Source organism: Odocoileus virginianus, chromosome 30, assembly GCF_023699985.2.
Source record: "Odocoileus virginianus isolate 20LAN1187 ecotype Illinois chromosome 30, Ovbor_1.2, whole genome shotgun sequence".
NCBI lineage: Eukaryota > Metazoa > Chordata > Mammalia > Artiodactyla > Cervidae > Odocoileus > Odocoileus virginianus.
Window position 1 is genome coordinate 35,454,300 of NC_069703.1, and position 21,096 is coordinate 35,475,395.

Here is a 21,096-nt window from a genome sequence, read left to right on the forward strand (position 1 = left end):
GTGTCCTGGTCCCGTCTGCCCCCGGGTCCCTTCAGGATTTCCCCAGGCCAGAGATGGACAAGGATGCCGGTCAGAGTCTCAGGTGGTGACCTGGAGCAGCCATACCTCAAAGCTGCATCGTGCAGGATGGTAGCCCTGATACACCACGTGCCTAGTGCAGCTTGAAATGTGGCAACTGTCCCTGAAGAACTGAACCTTAAATTTCATTTCAACTAATTTACGTTTAAACTTGGAAACTGAATCGGCGTAGAATATTTTCCTATTAGAAACAGCTTTATTCAGACAAAAACAAATATCATATGATATCACTTATATGTGGAATCTAAAATAAAGACACAAATGAACTTATTTACAGAATAGAAACTGACTCACAGACTTTGAAAACAAATTTATGGTTACCAAAGAGAAAAGGTGGGGGCGGGGTGGGAATAAATTAGGAGTTTGGGATTAACATACACACACTACTATATATAAAATAGCTAATTAACAAGGACAGATGGTAAAGAATCTGTCTGCAAGGTGGGAGGCCTGGGTTCAATCCCTGGGTTGGGACGATCCCCTGGAAAAGAGAACAGCTACCCACTCCAGTATTTCTGCCTGGAGAATTCCACGGACTGTTTAGTCCGTGGGGTCGCAAGGACACGACTGAGTGACTTTGACTTTCCCTTTTTTTTACTGTGTAGCACAGGAAACCCTACTCAGCCTCTGTAATAACCTACACTGGAAAAGAATCTGAAAAAGAACAGATAAATGTATATGTATACCAGAACCACTTTGCTGTACCTGAAACTAACACAACATTGTGAATCAAATATACTTCAATGTAAAAAATAAATTGAAAAAGGACAAAAAAGACAACTTTACTGTTTTGGTATGACTACATTTTATTTTTAATATAGCATTCATTTTAAAAATCGAGACAGAATTCCTATACCATTCAATTCACTATTTGGAAATATACAACTTAATGACTATTGGTGTATTCACGAGGTTATACACCCATCACACTTATTCCAGAGCAATTCATCACCCCCTAAAGAAACCCTGTCCCTAGTAGCAGTCACTCCAAAACCCAACTCCTAGTCCCCCGGAAACCACCATCTGCTTCCTTTCTTTATGGATTTGCCTATTCTGGACATTTCACATAAAAGAAATCATTATATATATATATGTAATATATATATTATATATATAGTCTTTTGTGTCTGGTTTCCTTTCCTTAGCCTCTTTTTTTTTCAAGGTTTCCTTCCTCCTATTGTACTTTATTCCTTTTAAAGGCTGAATAATGAAAGTCAAAGAGGAGAGTGAAAAAGTTGGCTTAAAACTCAACATTCAGAAAACTAAGATCATGGCATCCGGTCCAATCAGTTCATGGCAAATAGATGGGGAAACAATGGAAACAGTGAGACTTTATTTTGAGGGGCTCCAAAATCACTGCAGATGGTTACTGCTGCCATGAAACTAAAAGACTCTTGCTCCTTGGAAGAAAAGCTATGATCAAACTTAGACAGCATATTAAAAAGCAGAGACATTATTTTGCCAACAAAGGTCCATCTAGTCAAAGCTATGGTTTTTCTAGTAGTCATATATGGATGTGAGAGTTGGACTATGAAGAAAGCTAAGTGCAGAAGAATTGATGCTTTTGAACTGTGGTGTTGGAGAAGACTCTTGAGAGTCCCTTGGACTGCAAGGAGATCCAACCAGTCCATCCTAAAGGAGATCAGTCCTGAAAATTCATTGGAAGGACTGATGCTGAAGCTGAAACTCCAATACTTTGGGCACCTGATGGGAAGAACTGACTCATTTGAAAAGACCCTGATGCTGGGAAAGACTGAAGGCAGGAGGAGAAGGGGACGACAGAGGATGAGATGGTTGGATGGCATCACTGACTCGACGGACATGAGTTTGAGTAAACTCCGGGAGTTGGTGATGGACAGGGAAGCCTGGAGTGCTGCAGTCCATGGGGTCGCAAAGAGTTGGACACGACTGCCTGAGTGACTGAACTGAACTGACCAACTGTATGGATATACTACCTCTTGTTAATTTACCAGTTGGTGGACATGTAGATTTTTCCACTTTTTGGTCCCTAGCCCCTGAAAATGTAGCATCCAAAATGAACTGCGCTGTAGTATTAAAATCTGTATCAGAGTTTAACAATTTGTACAAAAAGTAAGATCCCCTCATTAGTGACTACACACTGAAGTAATAATTTTAATACATTGGGTTAAATATATCATTTTTTATAAAAAGAGCCTAAGAACAAGGCTTCCCTAGTGGCTCAGATGGTAAAGCGTCTGTCTGCAATGCAGGAGACCTGGGTTGGGAAGATCCCCTGGAGGAGGAAATGGCAGCCCACTCCAGTATTCTTGCCTGGAAAATCCCATGGACCGTGGAGCCTGGTAGGCTACCATCCATGGGGTCGCAAAGAGTCGGACACAACTAAGCAACTTCGCTATCACTTTCAAGAACAAGGCAGGGAACAGTGAGCTGTTGAGGAGGGGGCAGGAGCCCGTTCCCCCAGGATCTCGCCCTCGCCCTGCCCAGTGCTGGGTCTGAACGGGGAGCAGCGTGGGCCCGGCAGCAAGAACAGCCACTCTCAGAGTCCCCCTGCCTCGGCACCCAGGGGAGCTGCAGAGAGGACAAGTCCAGGCAGGAGCTGGTGGATGACCGTCCCCCTGGGAGGGGACCCGAGACTGGAATGACTGCACAAAAGGAGTGATTGGAGCGGCCAGAGACAACAGCGGCTTCTCCGAGCACCTGGCCTGTGCCTGGCTGGAGAGTCGGTCAAGTCCCCACAAGCTTCTGGGCTCCTCTCCTTGCCCAGGAGGGAGGGCAGTGACTGGGCAGAGACAGAGGCTTCTTTCTCTGGGCACCAGGGTCCCAAGCAGCCATGGGAGGCTGGAGCCCAGGCCCTGCTGGGTCAAGTACCTCACGTACGTGTCTGTAGGCAAGTCCGTTCCACTCTCTGGGCTCGTCAAGACGGGATGAGATGATTGCAAGGTGTTTTCCAGCTTTAATATTTTAGGGTTCTGCAAAAAGTCCTGAGTGAGATATCGTGAGCTCAGTGCAGGCTTTATCCTTCCCAGCTGGGTGACTTCTCTGCTCCTCATTCCCTGTCTTTAAGATGGCAAAGTAATCATTACCTCACGTGATACTGCAAGGTTTAAATCAGACAGGTCGTTGCTGACACTTAGAGCTCACTGTGTAACAAGCACTGTCCTAAGGAATTTGCACAGATGAGTTGATTTAATCTGTCCACCAAACCCTCTAAAGCAGGGGTCCCCAACCTCTGGGATCTACTGCCTGATGATCTGAGGTGGAGCTGATGTGATAATAATAGAAATAAAGTGCACAATAAATGTAGCACTCTTGAATCATCCGGATATCACCCACCCACCCACCCACCACTACCACCATCGTGCTCTGGATGAAACTGGTCCCTGGTACCAAAAAGTCTGGGGACAGGTCTCAGAGGAGTCCCATTGACCAAATTCATACAGTGAGGATGCTACAGAGCGAGGGTTTTGAACCCAGAACGCCCAACTCCAGAGTCTGTTTCTTTACTCACACGCCAACCTGCCTCCAGCATGGATGGGAGGCATCACATTCAGTAAATGTTGGAAAGGGGAGAAAGGTGGAATTCCATGATTGTTAAAATACCTCTGGTGGAAACACTACTAAGACGATAGGGACACCAAGCCCAAAAGGATGAGGTGACGTGTCCTGGGCCACCGCCAAAATGGTGACAGCGCGAAACCCGTCTCCTGGCTCAGAGCTCCCCTATGTATTTGAAACTGGAGTGGATCTCTAGTTATGCATGCAAATCTGCTGGCAGATACATGGCCCTGGCCCAGGCTGATTTTGGCTGATTAAGATCTGAATATCAGGGCAGTGCTTCTGGAAGTGCCTTTGCCTTCTTCTGTGCACAGCCTCTGAATTTCCTCCAGGTACCATTTTTAGTTGTTCAGTTTTGCGTTATTAAGAACTGGCTGTTCAGGGCGCTTAATGTCACTCTTGTCTTCAGAGACTCAGTTTAGATAGTTCGTGAGTGTTTATTGTGTGAAGAGCATGCACTAGGCATGGTAGCTACACGTGGAAGGAACTCTTAATACCTCCCTGCCCTGCCCTCTGGGAGTTCCAGTTGAATCAGACAGATAGAACAAATCCCCTTGCTCAAGAAAATTCCTTATAGATGGACAAAAATGATAAAAACCAGTGTTGGTGATGATACAGGGAAACAGTCACTCTCGTTCCCTCTTGGTGGGAAAACCAAGAGGGAACCTTTTTGGTTTTCGCTATAACCTTTTTGGAGGGCAGTTTGGTAACAGGTATCAAAAATCATAAAATCGTGCCTACCCTAAAACCACCCTGAAATTCTATTTCTTGAAATTGGCTCCAAGGAAATAATGATGGCTGGACACAAAGGTTTAGTCATAGTTTATGCAGCATTGTTTATAAAAATAGAAATACAGGATATGTCCTGAATATCCATCAGTGGGGGACTGATAAATGAGGCCATATCTTTCATACAAAGGTCATAATGGAACATTTGATGTTGGAAAGAGACTCCCATTGTCAGCTAGTGGGGGTAAAAAGCAGGTTATAAACAGGATCTATGGTGTGATGGCAATTTTTTTCCCACAAGAATATGCACTTGCTGTGAGAAGAGCTAACATTTGCTGAGTCACTTTTAGCTGTTATTTCAATCATATAACATAGATGCTGTCTTTAAAATTAAAAAAATATATTTTAAAATTTTCATTTTACAATTGAGGAACTGAGGCTCAGAGGGTTCAAGAGACTAGCCCACATGTATACAGCTAGGGTTAGAGTCCGGTTGAAGAGGTTGTGCATTTAATTGCAGGGCAGTGGTCTTCCTCTAAATAGGTAAAGTGTAGGAAAGAACAACGGTGGTTCTCTTTGGATAAAATTTCTTCATTATGTGCATTGCATTTTTTTTTTTTCAATCTCAAAGACCATGGGTTTCTTTTGAAATAAGAAAAAAATCATTTTTTTTTAATTTCAAATAACCTGACCTATTGAATTCTACAAATCTGAGACCAAAAACATGACCTATTGAGAGGATTTTTCCCTGGCAACTCCTCCACCTGCCAGATAGTTGTTTCAGGTTGAGGACAGAACACCCGAAGGTCTGGCCTTTAAAACTACTAAGGGGGACCCTCATCCTCAGCCAGCCCCGCTCAGGCAGAATCCCGAAGGTCAAGGTTCCAGCTGGGGGGTTCCAGTCGTCCCGTCAGCCCCTGAACTCCAGGGCCTGGACTTCACCTGCAGTTCTAAGGTGGGCAATCAGGTCACAGTGGCCCCGTTCTTCACGTTTAAGGCTTCAATCCAATCCATTTCAGAAGGAGTTAGGCAAGGAGAAGCCCAAAGAAGGAGCCAAAGATAAGATTTCCTGGCATCACTCACAGCAGGGAGTTGGCTGCTGTTGTTTTTTACTCCCTGGGCTGACTGGCTACTCTGATGTGTTTGCGATGGAAGCATCTGTCACAGTGGCTTAGACAGACGACTATATCCTGGGTTTCCAAAGAACTGTGCGTGCGTGTGGCAGGTGGGCAATGGGAGGAGGAGGAGACAGCGAGCTGTAATCATAACAGCAAAATGATAATACTAATACTCAACATTCACTGAGAACTTACACATGCTGAGAGGTTTACATGCATTATCGCATTGAATGAATCCTCCCTTGAAACATGTATATTATCAAGTGTAAAACAGATCGCCAGCCCAGGTTGGATGCATGAGACAAGTGCTCAGGGCTGGTGCACTGGGAAGACCCAGAGGGATGGGATGGGGAGGGAGGCAGGAGGGGGGATCAGGATGGGGAATACATGTAAATCCATGGCTGATTCATGTCAATGTATGGCAAAAATCACTACAATATTATAAAGTAATTAGCCTCCAACTAATAAAAATAAATGGAAAAAAAAAAGCCATGAGGTAGGCACTGTTATACCGATCTCAAAGGTGGGAGAACCCATGCTAGGTCATATGAAACAACTTGCCCATGGTTATGTCATGCAATTGATAAAAGGTGAAGTTAGAGTTACAAACCCAAGTCCTCCTCTAGTTAAGCACCCGCTTCCTGGAGCTGTGGGAGCCCTCCAAAGACTTCACACTTCCCAGAAACACACACACACACACACACACACACACACACTCTTTCAATCTCAGGGAAACCACTGTTTTCAAGTCTCACATTTCACCTGGATTAAGAGTGCCACTTTGGAGCTAGTCCAGCTTCATGGCTCTGAGATCAGGCAGTCCTGGGTTTATATCCTATTTCTAGTACAACACATTCCTCTGACCTTAGGCCTCGGTATTATCAGTGTAAAGTGGAGACTGATAACAGTAATACATACACACACATACATCATCACATAAAGCTTGGACAGTTCAGTTCAGTCTCTCAGTAGTAACTCTTTGTGACCTCATGGACTGCAGCACGCCAGGCTTCCCTGTCCTTCACCAACTCTCAGAGCTTGCTCAAACTCGTGTCCATCGAGTTAGTGATGCCATCCAACCATCTCATCCTCTGCACATAGATACTATTGTTTAGTTGCCAAGTCATGTCCAACTCTTTGCAATCCCATGGACTGTAGCCCATCAGGTTCCTCTGTCCATGAGATTTCCCAGGCAAGAATACTGGAGTGGATTGCCAGGGGATCTTCCTGGCACAGGGATGGAACCTGGGTCTCCTGCATTGCAGGTATTATCTTTTTAGTCTGAGACACCCTTAATTTGCCTAAAATATAATATAGCTAATGTATATAATGTAATATAGCTAAACCATTCACATTTGTGATGCAGATTTTTCTGTTTTCAGATTTAATGGCTACCCTGTATCTCATGGGGATTAAGTGTGTGTGTGCATGTGTATATATATATGTACTTGTGAAAACACATCAGTTCAGTTCAGTCACTCAGTCGTGTCTGACTCTTTGCGACCCCATGGACTGCAGCACCCCAGGCTTCCCTGTCCATCACCAACTCCCGGAGCTCGCTCAAACTCACATCCATTGAGTCAGAGATGCCATCCAACCATCTCATCCTCTGTTGTCCCTTTCTCCTCCCATCTTCAATATTTCCCAGCTTCAGGGTCTTTTCAAATGAGTCAGTTCTTTGCATCAGGTGGCCAAAGTATTGGAGTCTCAGCTTCAATATCAGTCCTTACAATGAATATTCAGGACTGATTTCCTTTAGGATGGACTGGTTGGACCTCTTTGCAGTCCAAGAGACTTTCAAGAGTCCTCTCCAATACCATAGTTCAAAAGCATCAATTCTTCTGTGCTCAGCTTTCTTTATAGTCCAACTCTCACATCCATACGTGACTACTGGAAAAACCAAAGCTTTGACTAGACAGACCTTTGTTGGCAAAGTAATGTCTCTGCTTTTTAATATGCTGTCTAGGTTGATCATAGCTTTTCTTCCAAGGAGCAAGCGTCTTTTAGTTTCATGGCAGCAGTAACCATCTGCAGTGATTTTGGAGCCCCCAAATTAAAATCTCTCACTGTTTCCATTGTTTCCCCATCTATGTGCCATGAAGTGATGGGACAACTAAACACGTGTATAAGGAACTCAGCACACAGCTTGGCTCGCAGCAGCTGACATACATGATAGCTCTTGTTGCTTTCAAAATTAAAAAAAAAAACAATTTTAGTTTTATTATTTGACTGTGTCTGGTCTTAGCTGCAGCTCTTGAGATCTTTGTTGCGGCACTCAAACTCTTAGTTACAGCATGTGGGATCTAGTGCCCTGACGAGGGATCGAACCCAGGCCCCCTGCACTGGGAGTGCAGCGTCTTAGCCCCTGGACCACCAGGGGAGTCCCTGCTCTTATTTTTAAGAATCTGGCTCCAATTTTGCCAACATTTAATGAGTACTTTGTGTGTGCAAGCCAGGCTTCAGCAACACGTGCACTGTGAGCTTCCAGATGTTCAAGCTGGATTCAGAAAAGGCAGAGGCTAGAGATCAAACTGCCAACATCTGCTGTATCATTGAAAAAGCAAGAGAGTTCCAGAAAAACATCTATTTCTGCTTTATGGAATATGCCAAAGCCTTTGACTGTGTGGATCACAATCAACTCTGGAAAATTCTGAAAGAGATGGGAATACCAGACCACCTGACCTGCTTCTTGAGAAACCTGTATGCAGGTCAGGAAGCAACAGTTAGAACTGGACATGGAACAACAGACTGGTTGCAAATAGGAAAAGGAGTACGTCAAGGCTGTATATTGTCACCCTGCTCATTTAACTTAGGTGCAGAGGACATCATGAGAAACACTGGCCTGGAGGAAGCACAGACTGGAATCAAGATTGCCAGGAGGAATATCAATAACCTCAGATATGCAGACGACACCACCCTTATGGCAGAAAGCGAAGAACTAAAGAGCCTCTTGATGAAAGTAAAAGAGGAGAGTGAAAAAGTTGGCTTAAAGCTCAACATTCAGAAAACAAAAATCATGGCATCTGGTTCCATCACTTCATGGCAAATAGATGGAGACACAGCAGAAACAGCGGCTGACTTTATTTTTTTTGGCTCCAAACTCATGGCAGATGGTGATTGCAGCATGAAATTAAAAGACGCTTACTCCTTGGAAGGAAAGTTATGACCAACCTAGACAGCATATTAAAAAGCAGAGACATCACTTTGTCAACAAAGTTCTGTCTAGTCAAGGCTGTGGTTTTTCCAGTGGTCATGTATGGATGTGAGAGTTGGACTATAAAGAAAGCTGAACGCCAAAGAATTGATGCTTTTGAACTGTGGTGTTGGAGAAGACTCCTGAGAGTCCCGTGGACTGCAAGGAGATCTAACCAGTCCATCCTAAAGGAGATCAGTCCTGGGTGTTCATTGGAAGGACTGATGCTGAAGCTGAAACTCCAATACTTTGGCCACCTGATGTGAAGAGCTGACTCATTTGAAAAGACCCTGATGCTGCGAAACATTGAGGACAGGAGGAGAAGGGGATGACAGAGGATGAGGTGGTTGGATGGCATCACCGACTTAATGGACATGGGTTTAGGTGGACTCTGGGAATTGGTGATGGACAGGGAGGCCTGGCGTGCTGCGGTTCATGGGGTTGTAAAGAGTTGGAGATGACTGAGCGACAGAACTGAACTGTTGTCTGAGGGCCCTGGAGGGAGCTCACATCGGGGAAGCAGACATGAACATGAGTAATTCTCATGGCAGGTGGTCTATGGTAAGCTGCTGGTGTAGACAGAGTGCTTTGAGAGAATAATGGACAATGGAGTGAATTCTTGTCAGGGCGACCTATGTGGTAAGATTTTTATTTCTAGATTAAATTTACAACACAGGGAACTGCACAGATCTTAAGTGTACAATACAATGAATTCAGACAAATGTACACACTTGTGTAACCACCATCACAATTAAGGTAGAGGATCTCTCCATACCCGAAGAGCCCCTATGCACCCCTCCCCTTCCAATCAAGCCCTACTCCCCAAAGGCAGCCACAGCTCTGATTGCTTTTTTCCACAACAGATTAGTTTTTGCCTAATTTTGACTTTTGTCTAAATGGAATCATTCATAATGTTCTCCTTTTGTGTCTTGCTTTCATTTAACACGGGTGGCTGGTTTGGATCTGAGCCTCGAAGCATTGCTAGGACTGAATACGTGACAGTAGGGGCAGGGGAGGAAATCCGAGGCAAAAAGAATAGCTTGGGAAAAGGCAGGAAGGAAGAAAGATTGTATTTGGGGAGGTGGGTGAGACTAGAATGAGTACCCAATAGGAAGGAGTAGGAAAGAAGGATGAAAAGGTAGGTTGGAATTTTGCTTTCAGTTCAGTTCAGTTCAGTCGCTCAGTCATGTCTGACTCTTTGTAACCCCATGAATCGCAGCATGCCAGGCCTCCCTGTCCATCACCAATTCCCAGAGATTACTCAAACTCACATCCATTGAGTCGGTGATGCCATCCAGCCATCTCATCCTCTGTCATCCTCTTCTCCTCCTGTCCCCAATCCCTCCCAGCATCAGGGTCTTTTCAAATGAGTCAGCTCTTCACATCAGGTGGCCAAAGTATTGGAGTTTCAGCTTCAGCATCAGTCCTTCCAATGAACACCCAGGACTGATCTCCTTTAGCATGGACTGTTTAGATCTCCTTGCAGTCCAAGTGACTCTCAGGAGTCTTCTCCAACACCACAGTTCAAAAGCATCAATTTTTTGGCGCTCAGCTTTCTTTATAGTCCAACTCTCACATCCATACATGACCACTGGAAAAACCATAGCCTTGACTAGACGGACCTTTGTTGGCAAAGTGTCTCTGCTTTTTAATATGCTATCTAGGTTGGTCATAACTTTCCTTCCAAGGAGTAAGTATCTTTTAATTTCATGAGTTTTTCAGTAGCTTTGCTTCACAGGGTTTTAAATGCCAGGTCAAGGCATATAGACTTTATCCTGAAGGAAGCAGGAAACAGGATTTCTGGACAATAAAGTGGACTGATGAGATCTGGGTTTTGAGACCATATATATATACAGCCGGTAGCATAAAAATGGAGTGGGAACAGCCTGGAGGCCAGGGGATCAATTATTAGATCATTCATTCCTTCACCCTAAAAGTATTTATCTGATACTGAGCTCTGAACTTTGACTATTCTCCATTACATTCCATCCCTGGCTTGGTCCTTGGAATAGGAAGTGAATAAAAGTTGGTAAACCCTGTCTGCTGGTTGTTTCAAATCCTACGCCTCCTCTTCCCTGCAAAACCCCTGATTTTTTCTGGAAGTAGCATCTTCATCAAATCATGTTAAGAGACTCTTCATCCCCATTGAGTACGTCTTTCATGAAGACCCTACTGAGCAGATGTCACGTTAGATTATTTTGCATGTTAGATCAGCCCAGAGAAATAGGAAGGTCAACTTTATACTTTGGTGGCAGGCTGGGGGTAGCATTTAAGTATGTTTCACAGTGGATCACTGGTTCTGCGGGTTTTATAGGTATATAGAAGAGATGAGAGGGAGATGATTTCATGGTCAGCTCAGTTTGTTGAAAAAACAAACAAAACTGGCTTTTTCACTGTAGAACTCTTCAGCGACTTGGCTTGATAGCTGTATATGGTTAATTTCTGGAAGAGTCTGGTATGAAGCCTTCCCCAAATGTTTCGATCCCAGAACCTTTTCTGCCTGGAGCATCTTGGGCTTTCTTGTGTCTCCCAGAATACATTTTTGGGATTCCCTGATAAAAGCAAAATGGTTGTCTGAGGAGGCCTTACAAATAGCTGTGAAAAGAAGAGAAGTGAAAAGCAAAGGAGAAAAGGAAAGATATACCCATTTGAATGCAGTTCTAAAGAATACCAAGGAGAGATAAGAAAGCCTTCCTTAGCAATCAATGCAAAGAAATAGAGGAACACAATAGAATGAGAAAGACTACAGATCTCTTCAAGAAAATTAGAGATACCAAGGAAGCATCTCATGCAAAGATGGGGTCAATAAAGGACAGATATGGTATGGACCTAAGAGAAGCAGAAGATATTAAGAAGAGGCGGCAAGAATACACAGAAGAACTGTACAAAAAAGATCTTCACGACCCAGATAATCACAATGGTGTGATCACTCACACTCACCTAGAGCAAGACACCCTGGAATGTGAAGTCAAGTGGGCCTTAGAAAGCATCACTACGAACAAAGCTAGTGGAGGTGATGGAATTCCAGATGGGCTATTTCAAATCCTGAAAGATGATGCTGTGAAAGTGCTGCACTCAATATGTCAGCAAATTTGGAAAACTCAGCAATGGCCACAGGACTGCAAAATGTCAGTTTTCATTCCAATCCTAAAGAAAGGCAATGCCAAAGAATGCTCAGTCTATGGCACAATTGCACTCATCTCACACACCAGTAAAGTAATACTCAAAATTCTCCAAGCCAGGCTTCAGCAATACATGAACCATAAACTTCCAGATATACAAGCTGGTTTTAGAAAAGGCAGAGGAACCAGAGATCAAATTGTCAACATCTGCTGGATCATTGAAAAAGCAAGAGAGTTCCAAAACATCTATTTCTGCTTTATTGACTATGCCAAAGCCTCTGACTGTGTGGATCACAATAAACTGTGGAAAATTCTGGAAGAGACGGGCATACCAGACCACCTGACCTGCCTCTTGAGAAACCTGTATGCAGGTCAGGAAGCAATAGTTAGAACTGAACATGGAACAACAGACTGGTTGCAAATAGGAAAAGGAGTACGTCAAGGCTGTATATTGTCACCTGGCTTATTTAACTTATATGCAGAGTACATCATGAGAAACACTGGCCTGGAGGAAGCACAAGCTGGAATCAAGATTCCCGGGAGAAATATCAATAACCTCAAAGATGTGACGACACCACCCTTATGGCAGAAAGTGAAGAAGAACTAAAGAGCCTCTTGATGAAAGTGAAAGAGGAGAGTGAAAAAGTTGGCTTAAAGCTCAACATTCAGAAAACTAAGATCATGGCATCCGGTCCCATCACTTCATAGCAAATAGATGGGGAAATAGTGGCTGACTTTATTTTTCTGGGGGCTCCAAAATTACTGCATCTGTTGATTGCAGCCATGAAATTAAAAGACGCTTACTCCTTGGAAGGAAAGTTATGACCAACCTAGATAGCATATTAAAAAGCAGAGACATTGCTTTGCAACAAAGGCTATGGTTTTTCCAGTGGTCATGTATGGATGTGAGAGTTGGACTATACAGAAAGCTGAGCAGTGAAGAATTGATGCTTTTAAACTGTGGTGTTGGAGAAGACTCTTGAGAGTCCCTTGGACTGCAAGGAGATCCAACTTGTCTATCCTAAAGGAGATCAGTCCTGGGTGTTCATTGGAAGGACTGATGTTGAAGCTGAAACTCCAATACTTTGGCTACCTGATGCGAAGAGCTGACTCATTTGAAAAGACCCTGATGCTGGGAGAGATTGAGGGCAGGAGGAGAAGAGGATGACAGAGGATGAGATAGTTGGATGGCATCACCGACTCAACGGACATGGGTTTGGGTGGACTCCGGGAGTTGGCGATGGACAGGGAGGCCTGGCGTGCTGCGGCTCATGGGGTCGCAAAGACACGACTGAGCAACTGAACTGAACTGAACTGACTTCAGAGAATTTGGAAGCAGTTTGGGTCCAGGAGAGTTATGGAGCAATCGGCACAGGAAACTGGAGCCAGAGCAGGGCAGAGCCGCCTGTTGTGAAGAAAAGGCAGCTACTTCCTCGGAAAGGCACAGGGAGAGGAAGGAAGGAAGGAAGTGGGCTTGCCTTGGGGCTGAGCAGTTACACAAAAGCAAGGAGAGGAAGAACACCTCCCAGTTAGAGAAGGAACGGGCTCAGGGCTGGACTAGACCCTGGAAAAGGCATCCACATGGCAGAATTCTTCCAGACTCCTTATCTTCAAAACTGGCTGCATTTGGACGTGCCATTTGCTGGGCAGGGAGGAAAAGTCCATGGTAACTGGCCACTGGATATGACGGTGACTGGGAAACAGGGTCCCCCATTTACCCCTGGAAACAGCCTCTTTTCCACAGACAGAAGTGAAAGTGAAAGTTGCTCAGCTGTGTCCAACTCTTTGTCACCCCATGGACTATACATATATACAGTCCATGGAATTCTCCAGGCCAGAGTATTGGAGTGGGTAGCCTTCCCCTTCTCTAGTGGATCTTCCCAACCCAAGGATTGAACCTAAGGCTCCCACATGGTAGGCAGATTCTTTGCCAGCTGAGTCATAGGGAAGCCTACGAACACTGGAATGGGCAGCCTGTCCCTTCCTGAGGGGATCTTCCCAACCCAGGGATTGAACCGGGGTCTCCTGCATTGCAGGCGGATTCTTTACCAACTGAGCTATCAGGGAAGCCCCAAGAGCCCTGAGCTATCAAAGGACTAAAAAGCGATCAGGTAGGTCTTCTAGAAAACTGAGCCTGAGGTTTCAGAGAAGGTGGGTAAATGTGCCAGGGCACAGCTTCACCAACAAGGCTTCACTCAAGTTTGCATGAAGTCACGGCTGCAGTGGATGCCCTGCAGTAATACAAGTGCCAGCTCCACCACTGACTCTGAGCAAATCACTTTACTTCTCTGGACCTCAGTTTTCTCACCTGAAAAATTAAAACCATATTTTTTTCCCCACTGTGAAGCCAGTAATTTTTTAAGTAAGACAATGGATGTAAGATGTTTGGCACAATGCTGGGTACTCAGGGCTTCATAAAAGGTCCCTCTGTTTGCTAGTTACCACCAACAAATTCCTCTTAGACCCATTGTCTCTGTAAAGGTAAATTTGTTACATTAAAATGGCTAAGTGTAGAGGGTAAAAACTGGTAGAACGAGTTGAAACAAACTGCTTTTCATTTTCGGCAAATCCCACCCAGCTCATCCCCCTGAGGCTTCAAACTGAGCGTAAGAATAACTCAGTGGGACTCTGCACTCATGGAGACTCTCTGGGGAGGGACTCCCCAGTCCTTAGGGATGCTGGCCTCCTCCTTTCCCAGCATTTGTCTCCTGCAGGGGGTGGCTGAGACAGCCAGGCGGGCCAGGAAGGGGGCTAGTGTCAGAGGTCACTAGACCAAAAAGAAACGGTTCTATTTCCCTGGCAGGGCCTGTTTTACAACAGATCAGAACATTTTCAGGCTACAGAGGAAACATCCCTTGCCATAAACTAATCCTTTCTGATTAGACTCTTGCCTAAGGCACAGAAGGGTAAAATCCTGGGGTATGATGTTGGGGGCTGGCTGGTTCATTGTGATGCGATTCATTGTGATGCCCGCTTTGCTTTCTTCCCTGAGGCCTGGCTGTGGCTCCAGTAAGCTTCTTGGGGTCTTTCTAACCATTCCTTGGGTTGAGAAGGCTCAGCCTAGAGGCTGCTGGATGGGGTGGCTTTTGAGGATGGTGTCAAGGGTTCTGGGATCTGTGAAATGTAATTTTGGCAGATGAAAACATCTGGTACTAACTTTTTTTCCTTTCTTTTTTTTTAATATGTATCTTCCAAGTCACAGTTCACAGATTTAAAGCAGCTAGAAAGAACCCAACTGACCTTCAAACCGAAAACTTTCATTTCACAGTTGAAGAAACTCAGAGATGGGGAGTTAATTTGCCTAAGGTCTACACAGCCAGTGAGTAGCAGAGCTGTAACTCATACCCCAATCTCTTGACTCTGGGTCCAGCACTTTCTCCCTCATTGCATAACAACAGGACTATGTGCCAGGCACTATATTAAATGCTTCACATGCATTTAATCTTCATAACCACCTTATCAGGTAAATATTATTATTCCCATCTTACAGATGAGAAAACAGACTCCTGAGAAACAAGTTATGAAGTTCAGGGTCCCAGCTGAGTCAAAATGCTCAAAAGGCTGAGCCAGGTTTTGAACCTGGGTCTTGAGACCTGGAGCTGGGCACCACTAAGAGGAAACGATCTAAGGCACAACCAGCCTTTTAAGTTGACAGCCTTCACTTTCAATACCCCCAAACCACCTCAAGGGCTTCAGGGAACCCCCAGGGACTGGGGAGTGGAAGACAGTGAAACAGACATAAGCTCCCGAGCTTGTCCCATCCAGATGCTGCTTGTGTCTGAGTTGTCACTTAGTCCAAGGGTGACCAAATGAAATGCTGTGACCCTAAACTGGGTCATCAGTGAATCCAGAGACCACTAGGATTTGGAAGTACAAACAGTCAAAGCCACTGGCTAGAGTCGAGTCTCTATCATCTGCCTATCAACTGCTTGGAGTCTGATCTCCAGGGAGATTTCCCTAGGGTCCATCAACGGGTAAAACTGGGGATCTGCACATGACCTAGGAGGGTACGAAGGACTGAGTTTATTGCGAAAGGGGAGTGGGTTGAGGCTGAAGGAAATCTCTCTTTAGAGAGAGCTGCTGAGGCATGAGTCAAATTTCAGAGGCGCCTGGGCAAAGGGGAACATTCATGCTCACGTCCCTTGTGAGGCTGGGGAGCCTGGTGACTAACTCCCAGGCACACCTGCCTTGGGCTGAGCGAAGGAAGAGACAAGACAGGAACACGCTGCTTCACTGGGGAGGCCAGAGAGGCCCATCCCTAATGAGAGCAACAATAGCTTACATCACTAGGACTGAGTGTGCAAGAGTGGTGTAAATGCTTTGCATGTGTTACCTCATGTAAAACCTCACAAAGCAAGAGTTTAAAGATGAAGAAATGGAGGATCAAAGAGATCAAAGGACTTGCCCAAGGTCACCCAGGTAGTAAATGGCAGAGTCAAGATCTGAACTCAAGTAGCTCATCTCCAGAATCTAAGTTCTCAACTGGATGTGCTTTGTCGTGTATGTCTGTGTGCTGAGGCAGGTGCATCTGCAGATTACAGTGAACTCTCACGGAATCCTCCAACACACATGAATCACTGTTATCTGAGAGTAAAACCAATTTTACAAAACTACAGTGACAGAGAAAGCTGGAAAGATTTTCCCCAATAGACGAATTTGATGAAGGTTCACCCACCAGGTTTCTGTGTGGGCAGAAAGAGACACATTATTCATTTCTCTCCCCACCCTGTGTATAGATGTTTGGCCAGAGCTGGTCCTCACTAAGTTCACCGAATGACTGCTTTTTCAAGCAACAGAAAGTGGTGGTTCAGGGATTGAATTTATGAGCCAAACAGCCTGGGTTCAAATCCTGGCTTGGTCACTCAATTCCTTCACTCCTTTAAGCCTGTTTCCATACCTATAAAGCAGAGGTGATGACTGTACCCCAATCTTTGGGCAGCTGGAAGGATTGAGTGAAACAGGGCAGGTAACATGCTTAGCCCAGTCTGGTATATAGTTATGTGTTCAAAAGATAAGAGCTACTATTATAATTTTTAATGATGAAATTAAAAAAAAATCATTATAATAGTACTTTGGCCACCTGATACGAAGAACCAACTCATTGGAAAAGACCCTGATGCTGGGGAAGACTGAAGGCGGGAGAAGGGGATGGCAGAGGATGAGGTGGTTGGATGGTATCACTGATGCGATGGACATGAGTCTGAGCAAACTCAGGGAGATGCTGCAGTCCATGGGGTCACAGAGTCAGACACGACTGAGCGACTGAACTGAATCATGAAGTGTCTCCATACTCACTGAATGAACAAACGAATTGACATGTGAACACAACTGCATTCCAGAGCAATTGGGGCGGGCGTGATAGAGCCAAATAAATGAGTCTGGTCGAGGAGGGAAAGCTGGCCACGCTGTCACAGGACACGTGGCCAGGCCGTATGGGCAGCCTGTCTGGAGCACAGGCTGAAAGGTAAGTTGGGGCAAGTGAGGGGTGGTGAGTGGTTGCTGACCTTCCGAGTTAACTGCCTGCCTGAGGGACCTGATCTTGGTGTAAGATATGGTCCACAGGTCCCTCTAGGCCAGTTTCTGAACTATTCCCCTTTCCTTTCCCCACTGCTTCACCATCTTAACCCCAACTGAGACACTTGAGAAAGTCTTCTGGGCAGGCCAGCGGAGGATTCAGAAAAACCCTCCCCTCAAAGAGCAAGGTCAAGCACTTAACCTCTGACCTTGTGGCCTCTGCCTTCCCGAGAAGGTATAGAGCTTGGGAGCAAATCCCCTCCCCTCCTACTACACCCTCCTCCAGTGAGATGAGATCTAAACAAACATCAGAGGCAGGCTTAGAAGGAAAACCCTTAAGGAAAAGGAAAGGACTTTATGGGTTAATTGTGCCTATCTGAACCTCCCTGAGCCTGGAGCAGGCCACACCTGTCCCAACCACCCCACCCTACCCCACCTCCCTCTAACCTAGGATGGCAGCCCTGACCCCACTCACTTCTATTCAGCACTGGGGGTCCAGGATCCTCTCTGTCCAAACCAGGCCTTGGACATTCTCTCAAGGAGACCGTCATCTGAATACCCAAGTCCCCAGGGTGACCCCTTCAGATGGATGAACTATAGAAGGAAATGCATTTTCAGCCTTGCTTGTCAGGGTGGTGGTAGGGACTATGGTGCTTCTCATTTACTTTTATTTGAAACTCTCTTTTATTTGGAAGTGGGCAGTATCTGGTTTAAAGGCCTTTTTCTGAAGTGGGCTGGTGATGGCCACAGTGGTAGGAGGTGGGCTACTAGGGCCCGAGGCCAGGTCCCTGGAGACAGTGAGACTCGGGGGCTGAACCTGCCAGCTTCTCTTCCTTCCAGTGGGTCCTCTCCTTCCAGGACGGCGGCCACATTCTTCCTGGCACTCCTCTCTCTGGCTGACTCCTGTTCTGGCTGGTTCCTGGCAACAGAGAAAGAATCTCCAGATAGCAGTCCGGCTGCTTCTTCCTTCTCAGTTCAGGGATAAGCCTTCTCTGACTTGCTATTCTTTAATAACTATAAAGAGTCTTTTTTTTTTTCCTATTAATGGGAGAAATAATGTTGACAGATATACAAAAAGAATAAACTATAAATCACTCTGATCCTACTACCCCTGATACTCTCTGGTGTGTATCTTTCCTATTCTTTCTCCACTCAAGGAAATGGGTTTTAAAAATAGGAAAGGACTCATTTACTAAAGGTAAAGAGTAGCTGAAAGACTTTAAAGTAGGGAATGAGACCCAGGTTCATTCGAAACCGGCTCAGAGACCCCCCTGGAAATGACCTTGGGTGGAGAAAACACCGGGAGATGGTGAAGGGCAGGGAAGCCCAGTGTGCTGCAGTCCTTGAGATCACAAAGAGCTAGACATGACCAAGTGACTGAACCATCACCAGACATTTTACTTCTAGGCCTCACTTCCCTTGTTTGTAAAATAAAGAAAACAGTCCTTACTTCACTTGGTGGTTGTGAGGATTAAATGAGACTAAACAACTGAGCTCAGAGCCTCTGACACAGTAAAGGCTCAAAAATGCTAACAATTGTGCTGCAAGCACAGGAAGTAATTTCCATGGTGTTAAGGGGCCTTCTGTAGCATCCTTTTGAACTGTGACTCAATATCCAACTATATTCAAGGATCTTAATTTACTTCACCGAGACACTCTGCTGAAGGGTATTTATATTAATTCTAATTTTTCAGAATTATAAACAATGCTCTGATGCGTATCCTTGCAGATAACTCTACGCACACAAGATTATTTGCTTAGGCTAAATTCCTATGAGTGAAAATGTAAGATCAAAGGATGAGTTGAAATCTAACTCCAGTCTGGACTGATTCACACTCCCTCCAGCAAGGAGAGAGCTTGCTTTCTCTCACCCTTGCCAACACCATTTTCTTTCATCTTTATCAACTTGATAAGTGAGGGGGGGGGGGAACGGGACCTGCTTCTCTGTTTCCAGATTTTTTTTTTTCTTTTAAGGGAGCTCTCAGGATGACTTTAGACCCCATGATTCCTCATGTCCTTCCATTCCTCTCAGAAGGAATGTAGGTGGTGTTATTGGCCGAACTGTGATAAAAATCTAAAGTACAGAGTGTAAAAGGGCCTGGAGGCTGCCCACTCCTTGTCCTGATTTTTCATGAGTACAACTTCCATGCCTTCTAGTTAGGGCTCTATTCTCTGTCGGGTGTGTGGCCTGTCCCTCCACTTAAGTCCAGCGATGGGATAGAGAAGAATATCAGGATGACATAGGTCTTTAGGTGCACACCCAGGACAGTATCATGGTACCCACAGGATCCATAATGGTATCTATGGTGATGCTTTGTCCCAAATCTGAAGTTTCAATCCAAACTCCTTTGCTTAAGTAGGGGTGTTTTCTTTAAGCTTCAGTTTACGTATCATGTGGGGCCAGTGATAACATTCTGCCCCTACCTCTCTGTGCCTTTATCAGAGAAGATAAACCATAGGAAAACACTATGTAAACTGAAAAGAGCTTTACACATAGAAGAGGCTTTTTTTTTTTTTCTCCTAACTGCACCGAGCAGCTTGCTGGATCTTATTTCCCAGACCAGGGATTGAACCCTGGCCTCAGCAATGAAAATGCCGAATCCTAACCACTGGCCCACCAGGGAATCCCCTGAAGGAACTGTTTTTAAGGAAGGTTGAGTGCTGAGTGCCATAAACTGTGTAGTCAGGCTGGTAATAGATGGTGGCTGGGGATCCCTTTCTAAGCTGGGTGCTCACCTATAATACCAGCTTCCTACTCGTGGCCATTAGCTCTACATGGAGACCTTATTTACTCTGCAGATCAATCCCACTGAGGAATGACGGGACCCTGAAATTTACAGACTGAGTCACTGGCCCAAAGGTATATGCTAATAACAGGAAGGGCAGGGATTCAAACTTTGGAGGTCTTTCCTTGGGGGTGGGGACAGAAGGCAACAGCTGATATGCCAGAATGTCAATGACCTTGTGTAAATTATATACATTTGTTCATTTTTCATTTATTCAACAAATATTTCTTGAACACTTGTTGAGATCTGGGACAAAGTGCCAAGTTAGGTTTTTGCTTGCATAGTTTCTGCAGTCCAAACACTAACAAATCCTTCCTTATCTTATAAGTGCTATCAACCAACCTATCTACTTTCCTTCCTTCCTTCCCTCTTTCCTTCTACCCATCCATCCATCTATGACTTTGTTCCAAAAGGGAACGTAGGAGGTTGAAAGGACTGTTCCCATGGCTTTGGGGTCATGTAGAGATTGATTTGATCCTACTTGGTTACTAGGTAGATAGCCAAGTGATCTCTGATGAGCTACCTCACCTTTCTAAGGCCGCTCCTCCTCTGTAAGATGGGGAAAATTATGACAACTGTACCACAGGACTCAAGACAATTACTTGATATGGACCTAACACACCTAGAACTGTGCCTGGTACATACTAAGACACTGTGTTATCTCCTTTAAGTCTCGTAGTGATCATTTCACTGAGGAGGAAATTTGAGTAATGAGGAGGCGAAGTTGCTTGTCCAAGGTCTCGGGCAGCTGACGCTGGAGTTACTCCTTTAGTAACTTGCTCAATACTCCGGGAGTTGTCTGTCTGGAATGAATAACGTGATCCCGTTTTACAGGGAGGAATGAGCAAAGCATTTAAAGAAAGCATCACAGAGTAAGTGCTCAATAAATGATAATAATTCTAATTAAGATCTGATCTGATTCCTGAATTCACTGCCTAGAGCCTTCAGGCTGGACAGCCCTATTCTCCATTCATGCATCCTATAGGGAAGCTCTGAGCAAGGACTCTGAGCTTTTATTA

The 21,096-nt window shown here is 45.0% G+C and overlaps 2 long non-coding RNA genes across 6 annotated transcripts in view; one reads left to right on the forward strand and one right to left on the reverse strand.

Moving 5' to 3' along the window:
• The window catches only part of LOC110125499 (uncharacterized), a 33,444-nt gene that overhangs the window by 3,978 nt on the left and 8,370 nt on the right, over positions 1 to 21,096 (reverse strand). For 2 of the 5 annotated variants that reach the window (XR_002310089.2, XR_011484752.1), the window contains one exon: positions 17,952 to 18,210. The exons of 1 other annotated variant lie outside the window; for it this stretch is intronic. This is a non-coding gene — a long non-coding RNA (uncharacterized lncRNA). Of the gene's footprint in view, positions 1 to 2,928; positions 3,118 to 17,951; positions 18,211 to 20,722; positions 20,881 to 21,096 lie in introns of those variants that run through there. 2 more of the 5 variants (XR_002310090.2, XR_011484753.1) reach the window with 2 other exon arrangements.
• On the forward strand, positions 14,362 to 18,319 carry LOC139032228 (uncharacterized). The gene is made up of 2 exons (XR_011484755.1): positions 14,362 to 15,096; positions 18,132 to 18,319. It is a non-coding gene; the product is annotated as an uncharacterized lncRNA (long non-coding RNA).